This window comes from Dermacentor silvarum, chromosome 2, assembly GCF_013339745.2.
Source record: "Dermacentor silvarum isolate Dsil-2018 chromosome 2, BIME_Dsil_1.4, whole genome shotgun sequence".
Taxonomy (NCBI): Eukaryota; Metazoa; Arthropoda; class Arachnida; order Ixodida; family Ixodidae; genus Dermacentor; species Dermacentor silvarum.
In genome coordinates this window covers 6,527,751-6,537,738 of record NC_051155.1, presented here as the reverse complement: position 1 = coordinate 6,537,738, position 9,988 = coordinate 6,527,751, and the positions used below count along the sequence as shown (strand labels likewise).

The 9,988-nt window shown below is 44.8% G+C and overlaps 1 long non-coding RNA gene across 1 annotated transcript; it reads left to right on the top strand.

The window, feature by feature from the left end:
* Positions 1–3,685: 3,685 nt before the first annotated feature.
* LOC125942881 (uncharacterized) lies at positions 3,686–7,400 on the top strand. Its single transcript, XR_007465396.1, has 3 exons — positions 3,686–4,325; positions 5,320–5,457; positions 7,264–7,400. It is a non-coding gene; the product is annotated as an uncharacterized LOC125942881 (long non-coding RNA).
* Positions 7,401–9,988: the final 2,588 nt, after the last annotated feature.

Genomic DNA, 9,988 nt, shown 5'->3' with positions numbered 1-9,988 from the left:
ATGAAAGTTTTGTTCGGGCTCGGGCGGGCAGCCCAACGTAAAAACGGGCCCGGGCCGGGTCCGGGCTGAAAAAATCGGCCCGTGCAGTGCTCTAGTACAAACTGCTGCATATTCTAGTCGCCCTTCCAGTGCCACTGCCAGCGCAGAGAGATTTTCAAACATGAGATTACTAAAAAAACCACTTGCGCTTTACAATTAGGAACGCATGGTTATGCTGGCGCTTCTATACGCCGACAGAGACGTCGCCGTCAACGTGTCGGAAGTTACTGAACGCTTTACTAAACCTCCCCGCCGAGTAAAGTTTATCGTTTAGATAGCGAAGCAGCAAAAATCAATGCCTGTAAAAATATGTGTTCCTTCACGTTCCTATATAAGCTCGTAATTATGAAAACGTATGACTGTTCATTAGCTTTTAAAACCACAGAAATTTTCACCGTTTGTTGTAACAGTTAGCATGATAATCAAAATTATCCTGGGAATACAAAAATTACGGGGACATCAATAACCAATTTTGACAAACCTTGCTCATTGAAAGCCCAGCACACGCGGCGTTTCCCAAAAACGCACTCGGATGTTGGGTAAATCAACTTGCCGCATCATCTGTGGCTTTCGTTTGTCCTTTTCTTTCCTTTTTAGCTACATGGATTTACTTCTTTTTTTAAACGAAGCAATAGCCTTCTTTGACTTGGGGTGCAGAATAATTGTTGCCGCTGTGCAGGCAGTTAAAATACGCATTTTCATATTGATTTCTGCATTCTTTTTCTCTTATTCTAGCCACATGGTGCTGTCGCGATCGCAGCATGGCCCAAATGCATATCACAATTTCTGAGATCATAGTTTTGTTCTTGTCTGGATCAGAATCAGAATCAGAATTTGATTATTAAAGGTTGGGATCGTCTGTCTTTATACTCCTATGCGTGAAGTTTACTGTCTGTGACTGCGCAACATGTTTATTTGTCTTGTTTGACGCATTATATACAATGACGTTTCCTTAGATACGTAGATTTATTGCAGACTTATACGTATATTTAAATATCTTGTTGCGAGGTTTTGTGTATACAAGCAGTGAACTTGGTTTCACGCGACACTTTCTTGCCATTTGTATATTCCATTCTATCTTCGCATTTCTAATGTATATTTTGCGGAACTTCTGCTTTTTATATGTACTCGTTGTTGCAACTATAATTTCGGTGCAATTACAATATACGTGCGGTAACACCTGCTGCTGCGCAATCAGTTGCAACGAAGGACAGCGTCATAGAGGTTTTTCCCTGACCGTTGCATATGTACAAAAATGTAAACGAGGTTGTTAAATGACAAAGATTCATCAAAATATTTGTCAACTTGTTCATTTTATGGCCTTTACGTTTTTCATACCAGCTGCATGCACTGCTTTGCTGGTTTCGAACTGATATAGTTCTAAAGTTCACGTGATATTTTCTTTGCTTATTCGATAAACCAGAAACAAAAAAAAAAAAAAAACGCGGAAGCACTGATATCAGCTATTACTGCCACAATTTTCGGGACATAGGAAGCTATTCTTTTACGAAACAAACACATAATTTACTTGTCTTGACTGTGCGTAGCGTTAAATAACTCGTTTTCAGCACCGAATATACAATGGCATTGGCAATGGCAATGCAGTTATTATTGATGTATTTGATGCCTCGACAACTTTTATAAGGAGGAGGCCGCGTTGCAACTTGAGCCCCCCCCGAAAAAAATTTCTGGCTACGCCACTGGTGCTGCCCCTAGCGGCAGCGGCGTGCGTAGAGTCACACTAAGTGGCCGCGCCTCGCGCCGCCGTCCGATCACCTTCCTTTTTACACCGTGGTTCATAGTATAGCTCGGCGAGGTTTTGCGACAGCAGACGCCACTTTTATTGCGATAGCAATCATAAGGACACTTCTACCGGATTTCTGCCGTCGCCGTCGTCGTCCCCGTCGCCGTGAGGTTCCCTATAGATAAAATCTTCGCCGCGCGCCGTATGCCCGAGCGGAAGCGTGCGGGGACGCGCGCTACCACGGAGAGCGAACGCACTCAATCACCCACGCGCAAGCAAGGTTGCGGGAAGCCAGCGCCGGAGGGAGCGCGGGGGGGGGGGGGGGGGCACTTCTACGCTGCCAACGACCGCGCTCGTCGCTCGTCCGCACCGTATCTTATCTCCACACGGCTCTGACCTTTATGCGCCGTGCATTCGCCGCTCAGTTTCCGTTGAAGCGATAGTCCGCACGTATACCTTCACCCGTTGCGGCGTATGGGCTCGCTGCCAGCGTTTTTACAGTCGTTGTCTGCAGTCATTCAGTGTGATCTATTCATGTTTGTTTGTGCGCGCTCACACCACGCTTGTTCATTCAGTTAGCAATAGCCGGGCCACATTTTCCAAAGCACGCTACACATGCAATGCTGCCCGGATCGGCAGTGCAGCAACACAGGTGTGTCCCTTCGCACTCGCTGCCCACAGGAAGCGCTTCTCATCAACCCCACCGTTTCATACGCGCCTTCTCGTGGTCATCGAGTCTCTCTTCATGTCGGTCTACTTACGTCGCAGCACACCTGCTTACTTAATCAGCTCATGTTTACTACAATTCATATTGCTACCAAACCCAGCTAGCACAAAAGAGATATAATCATTCTTATTCATAGATATTTCGCCTTGACCGTCAAAAATCTAAATTGAAGAAGTCAACATCGAGAAGGATTCAATTGGGATGGAAAAATCTTGCTATAAGGCGGATTTTAGAAGACGTTTAAAATCGCTTGTTCTAGCGGCCTACAATTATTGATTTTTTTGTTGTTGTTTTCTTCCGCTTTTTGGCGGGAAAAACGGACATTGGTTTTTGTTTTTGCTTCGCCCTGTTAGAAGAGAGTGCAATCAACCCTGGCGCGGGTGTTTGCATTGTGGTGAGTGAGCACTGAAGGGGCAGCTGCTTGCTCTTTATGCTCATAATGAAGTCCACAATAAAGAAGAAAAGTTACGCTGACCTTTCAGACCGTCAGAAGAGGCGTAGAGTTAATGACGAACCGATATCTGCCAGTCCTGTTGCCACGAGTACCGTCCAATAAGTATCATGGTAGGTTAATGAAAGTAGTAACCATGCTTCTAGTGAAGTATCCTCGCCACATGAGGATGCTCAATCCGAGGACAGTTTTCACGAAAGTGACCTTGCCTTGAAAGGAGAAAATGCAGAAGCACACACGCAAGACATTTTTAGATAATATTTTGTTCCACAAAACGACCCTCCTATGAGCGCGGGCATCGAAAATGGAGGTTCTTCGGACTATGCATCATCATCTGCAGAAAATCAGGCAAGTCTTTGTCCACGTAAATCTGTGGAATTTCAAGGATGGCTATGATGGGTTACAAGTCACCGAATTCCGCTTGTCCCAGTTTCTGAACTTCTCCGGAAACTAAGCACCACTTTCGACGTTGATTTTGTCATCGACGCGAGGACATTGTTGAACAGTCCTCGATACACTTCAACGCGATCTGTCCCTCCTGGCGAATATTGCCATTTTTCTGTCAAGGAAAATTTAGAACGCATGATTGCTGTGTTCCTGAGTGGCTGTCGAGGGCTGTGAGTGGCTGTCCCTTGACAACGCTCAGAGAATGTTAAATGACAATGTCAGCCAAGTTGGACTGACGGTTCAAACTGTAAAATGTTTTGATATTGTTTGTCGCAGTTTTCGTTTTGTCTGTTTGGTTAACCTGTTTTACTTTGACCGAAAGGAAGAAAAAGACACCGTAGTCTAGTTGCTAGAGAACCGGCTGCTGTGACCCACGGCAGAAGTTCGATTCCATTATAGGTTGCACATCACTTGTTTGTATTATAAAGCGAGTTAGGAACCTACCTACCTACCGCAAAGTGCCAAGAATGAGGCATTAAAAAGTTCGACTTTTGTTATTTCAAATTATCTTTGTAAGGTGGCGCTAGCATTATGGTAGCAGCCGCATTTTGTATTTTCTTAGTTAAATTAGCTAGCATTTCTGTGCTTCAGGTACCGAGTACGAAGCCACACTGAGTATTTTTCTGCATTGCAGCAGCGTGTGTCGCAAGAGGATGCAGCGCCGTGACGTGTCATAGCGGCTACCTGACAAAGCGAGGAGTGGCGCGACGGCTCATCGGCGTCATCGCTTGCGCCGACGCAGTCTGAGCAGCCAAGCGGACTGCGCTCTCCGCGCAGCTTCCCTCCAGATTGCGTAACTTTTGAACCCGCCGTTACATTGACCGTTATTTTTGTCAGGACCAGCCGTTAAGTTCCTGACGCGTATTCGTTCATGAACTGCGGAGCGCCAGACTGCCTTCCACATCTTCTTTGCTCACGTAAGTAGTCACGGCCACTTTGACACCTGTCGTGTTTAATTATTTACGGTTTTCAGGCGGGAGTTTTAGGTGGAAGTTTTAGGCGGTAATGAAGTTTTTCTATGAAAGCGCCTTGATTTTAACTGCAATCTCTAATATTGTTTAAGAGGCATGTTTACGTCTGCGTACGTTTCTTTTATTGTATGCGTATTCAGGTTTGCCAAAGCTGTCTAAAATTACCTCTGCGACGTTTCGTTGACCATTGATCGTTAGGAAGACGATGGCATTCCCGTTTGGCGCAGAATGATTAGACGTGCTACGATCTTCGCGTAGCCACAGCATTCTTCCGTCAACGCTCTTGTGCGAGATCACTCGTGTGTTTTTCCGAGCGTGAAAGGTGCCCGCGAATACACGCAAAACTGCCGAACGACTGGCCGCTCGAGGCAGTTTGCGTGTATTGGCAGGCACCTTTCACACTTGTAAAAACACTTTATGTAGCTCATATTGAGAAACAGAAAGCGGTATCAGGGGTTTCTCATGTTGCTTTACAATCTTCTCATTGACACTTTTGATCTAACTATAGTAATTGAGAAGTTAATTAATTAATTAGAACTAATTATCTAACTAGGCGGAATGCAAAAAATAATCTGAGTATCTCCAACATTACCTTGGTTCTGTCCTGGTACGTGGCACTTGCATATTTTTAATGTTTGGCTAAAGTTAAATGAAACACCCTGCATGTAGTGCACTGTTGCCTTGTTTTTTGTAACATAATCCGACAGTGTAGCTATTTACAGCATCTTTTTTTAGGATACCTAACATTTTTTGGCTTCACTCATGCAACAAATAAATTTTGAGGTCGCACTGGCGTTTTCTTTTTCTGTTAAAAAATTCTGTTAAAAAAAGAAAAATTCCAATATACAGTTGTAATAGGCACTGCTGTTACATTATAAACATAGATACTCCGAGTTTATCAGCATAACAATAAAGAGTTTTTTTGTAACTTACTATGCAGGCACATACCTACGTGCAAGAGAGAAGGCGCGTGAGGGTGAAGACACCGATCATGTACCCTCTACAGGTGCCAAATGGGCAGACGAAAACGCCGCCGCCCAAAGGGCCACCACGAAACTCCTGAACTCCAAGAACCCAGGTAACTGTTATTTCATATTAAAGTCGTACGAATTAAATTTTCAGCGTGATACATATACACAGTCGTATCTCGATAATTCGAACTCGAAGGAGCCCGAAAGTTTGTTCTAATTAAAGGAAAGACTTATTTCTGAAGTATTCGTGCACCACAGCACGACGTACGAATGGAGTCGTTAGATATCACGGCGCGCAAGCAGATGGCGAGTAGGGGCCACGAGACTGCCCACGTCGAGCAACGCTCGCAGAAAACGATGCTGTAGGGAGCGGGCGGCGCCAGCACGGCGTCGCCGGGCGCGCGCGGACACGTCAAAGGTGAGGGAGGAGGGCGTCAGGGAAGCGGATTTGGCTGAGCAGAGGTGACCCCGTCGCTTCGGTGGCTCCCCTCACTCTCCCTCTCAACTCCCTCGTAGCTCCCCCACCTTCGACTGTCTCCGTGCGCGCCCGCCGCCGGCCCGGCGCCAGCTTAACCCTCTCCCTTTGTTTTCCTGTCGTTGAAGCGAGCGTTGGCCGGTTGTGAGCAGTTTCGTTGGCGGGACTGGGCCTCCGTCGTAGCTCCTCTGCGTCGCAGCCGCAGCGTTGAGACATCGACTCGAACACGCGTGTTACGGCGCGACGACGTAACGGCGACCATGCCATTTAAGAGAGAGAAATTTACGCCGCGGTTCTTTTTCTTTTATTGCGATAGAAATTATATGGGCACTCCAAGCGCATTTTTGCCGCCGTCGTCGTCGCCGTGATAATCCGTATAAAGTGCAACGGCGATGAAATCGTCGCCGCGCGCCATGTGTGGGTTTTAGTGTGTGGGCTCATTTCGGTGTAAGCAATAAATTGCATATGCAAGCACTCTAGATCATAATTGATATATAAACTGCACGAGCTTAACCTTTAACCCATTGCGTAACTATAATTATGTCACCAAGGTCAAAGTTAGTGAAACTGGGTGGAAAATTACGGCTTATGTTCCCACCTTGTGTGTGGATGACTCACTGTTTTTGTAAAAAAAATTCTTTACAAGTGCTTGGCAATGTTATTGTGTGGAGGTTTTCAAACAGGCAAGTCATAGGCGTGCAACATTTTAATGGTTTAATTACAGCAACTGAAGTTCTTACTGTATATGCTTGAAGCAGCCGTTCTGCAAATAGTCGCTGTTACTTAAGGTTGCGCTCGTCTGCTGTCTTTTATTTTTTAAGGAATCGCAATATATTTGCTCAAATTTGAAGTATGCGATGTGTTTGATAGACTGGTGTTTAGGTATATGCTCAAGCCTGCGCCATTTCTGAGTTGGCTATGTCATCTGTGGCAAATAAAATTGCGGTGGTGTAACAATGCTGTCACACTGAAGCTGTGCCTTTGCAGAGCCACACTTACCTCTTTTCTCGTACAACATTATCAGAAATGCATTATCTATTCCTTTCTTTGAATGCTAATTGGCACCTACTTCGCACGTGTTTAGGAGGCTGCTGTCATCTACGAGTCGCCAACTAGTCAAGACAACAGCCTCCTGAAAGCTAGCAAAATAGCCGACACTTACACTGGTTGGCGATTGTACATGCAACACCTTCAGTTAGATGTAAAGTTGTCTTCAAGGCAACAGAAGGGAATTTCACTTGTGATCGGTTAATGTTAGAACCATGTTAATAAAGGTGGAATGCTCGAAAACTGTGTGCTTGGACCAATATATTGTAGTGCTGCCCATTGCCAAGATATATTGCAGTGCTTATTGCCAATGCATTGAAAAACTATATGTTCACTAAGAAAAGTGTGCTTCAATTAATATACGTTTTACACATGCCTAATGTTTTTGCAGTAAGAAGACCTGCTGAATTAAGGAGCTACAGCCCAGCAGCCTGTTCGAAACCAGGTTTATCAAGGTCGATACCTGTAATGGACGTTACCCGGAGGCACTCATATTTAATGTTGATTGCTAGTTTGTCTAGTCGTGTTTACTTTTTGCAATAAAAAATGTTATTGCTGTATGTGTTTCGTGTATTGCACAAGCGCAAACCTGCATGCCGCCGGCCGGCGAAACGCCGCAGGGGCATGGGGAGAGGGAAGGAAAGGGAGACGAGGGGGGCGCTAGAGGGGAGGGTGAAAAAAAACGGATGTCAAAATCCTGATTGTAGCAGGATTCAATCTCTATTTTTTAAATGCTTCTAATGGTCTTACAAAATCCCATTTCAAGACAGGATTTTTCAAAACTACTTTAAGCAGGATTCTAGAACTTCTTGCAATAGTCATATCCGCCGGACATTAGCAACGATATACGACCGTTTATCACCTTCTAAACGGACTGCACGGATTTTTTAGTGCGTCTTTCAGACGTTCATTTAGTCTTGGCGAATCGGTATGGAAGCAGTTTTCTATCGCTTTTGTGCTAGCTGGGAAGCCGCTCACCTTACTTCGTATGACATTGCTGTGTTGCTATCGCATTCATTGCTTCGCCCTTAGGGCGAAACTGTGACATTTTTTTACGGTTAGCTAGAACAGCGTCGCTGCTAAAAAAATCACTAATCGCGGGAGGCTAGTGGTGGAAATGAAATAGAAACAGGTTAGGATACTTTTAAGTTATAGGGGCTTAGCATATGATAGTATAGAACGCAGATATATCCGTCATAAGCGAGTGAGTGAAACCACTTTATTGAAAACAGCTGATTGAGGCCTAGGCCGCGCCAGGAGCGGTAGAGAGACTCCCAGCCGCCTCTCGAGCTCGCTGGATGGCCCATAGTTGGTCTTGCAGATCTGAGCTCATCAGCGCGGCTTTCCACAGCGCCACAAGCTGTTCTCAGGAGAGTGCATTTTTATCTTGTACAGTCTGTTTCACACTTAGGGCAAATCTCGGAGCGCATTGCATCGCGATGCGGCGAGCGCTGGAGTCAGGCGCCGGAAGCAGCTCACGCAGGCGCAGATGCTCAAGGCGCATTATCTTGCGTCGAGCTGTCGACGCGGTTCAAGATCTCCAGCGCTCGCCGCATCGCGATGCAATGCGCTCCGAGATTTCCCCTAAGTGTGAAACAGACTGCACATGTGCGCAATCCCATAGAATGTGTTCTAAGGTGGCGTGTTCTGTCCTACATAATTTACACAAGTCATCTGGGTACAGTTCGGGGTAGATACGATGTTGGTGCACATAAGCGATTGCCAATTATATCATAGTGGTGAAACTAATCCCGGCATTGCGTGTGTTTTGCAGACACCGAATAGGATAATAAGTGATTACCTAGCGCTTATATCGATTACTTAACCATTTTAGGTGCGATTGGAAAATTTGTGTGAATGATCCAAGATTAGGTCATTGACTCGATCGCTCTTGCTAGATATGTGTACCGAGCTGACGGTCACCTAAGCTACTAGTCATTATGCGTGATTGAAAAAAAAAACGATTGTTTATGCCTGTATTTGGGTGTAAAATAATGATTATCTATTACTACTAATAACTCATAACTGAAGGATTTTTCAATAGTAGGTACGATCCATAAAAAATTGCAGGTATAAGTGCAAATATTCTAAAATGAGAACGCGACTCGAATAGTCATTGCTATTGGATTTGTATTGGAGCCTAGGATTCACTGTTCAGAATTGTCCAATATTCGTTTCTGGTCGTATATAAAGTCGCTTATAGAGCTCGAGGGAGAGAGAAGGATGCAAATGAGGCAGGAGAGCCTGCGCAGAGGCACGGCAGTTCCGGCTCTGGGAGGAAATAAGTTATGCTAAACAGCTTCCAGTCATTTAATACGAGTGCTTCGCATTTAGGTAGTCTATATACGAAATCTTTTTCTAAAATTGTGCAAAGTAAGTTGATATTTGGCCAGTCTCACCATGTTGACATCCAATTAAAGCATTGTGTGGTGCTGTAACAGACTTCCTTTCTTCAACGAACACAAAGTGCACTCTGTATACCTTCATATGGCAACGTGCTGTTCTCTTGTTGCATTACTGTCATTGTCATGGTGCACTAGATAATTGAAAACACTTATCGGCCCTACACGCACGTGTCGAATAATGCAAGTTAATATCGCTGCTGTTGTCTGCTGGCTTGATCGATGTATGAGTGGATATATATATATATATATATATATATATATATATATGCATACAAGAGTTTCGCGTCAGACCCGAATGTATAACATTAACAAAAGTTATCAAACCAGCCGATAAAGGAGGACTATATCAATGCAGCCAATAGACAGTTATCTAAGAGTGTGTTTTATCAAGCTCTTGCCAATGATCCAGCCAGTGACTTCAAGGTCAAGGTTGGAGAAACGCTGTCGGAGCTTCTTCAACAAGAATTGATAGACGAAAACAAGTTCCCGTCTCCCATGTCACTCAGTCCAGTAGCAGGCCGCTTTTATCTATTACCGAAAATTCACAATCCAGGACGTGCAATTCTTTCAGGCATACAGACTGTTACCGAGAACCTTTCTCGGTATGTAGACCGGCTAATCAAACCAATTCCCCCAACCTTCACCTCTAACTGAAAAGACACTAAGCCTTCTTCTTTCTTTCTTTCTGGAGTTTTACGTGCCAAAACCAGT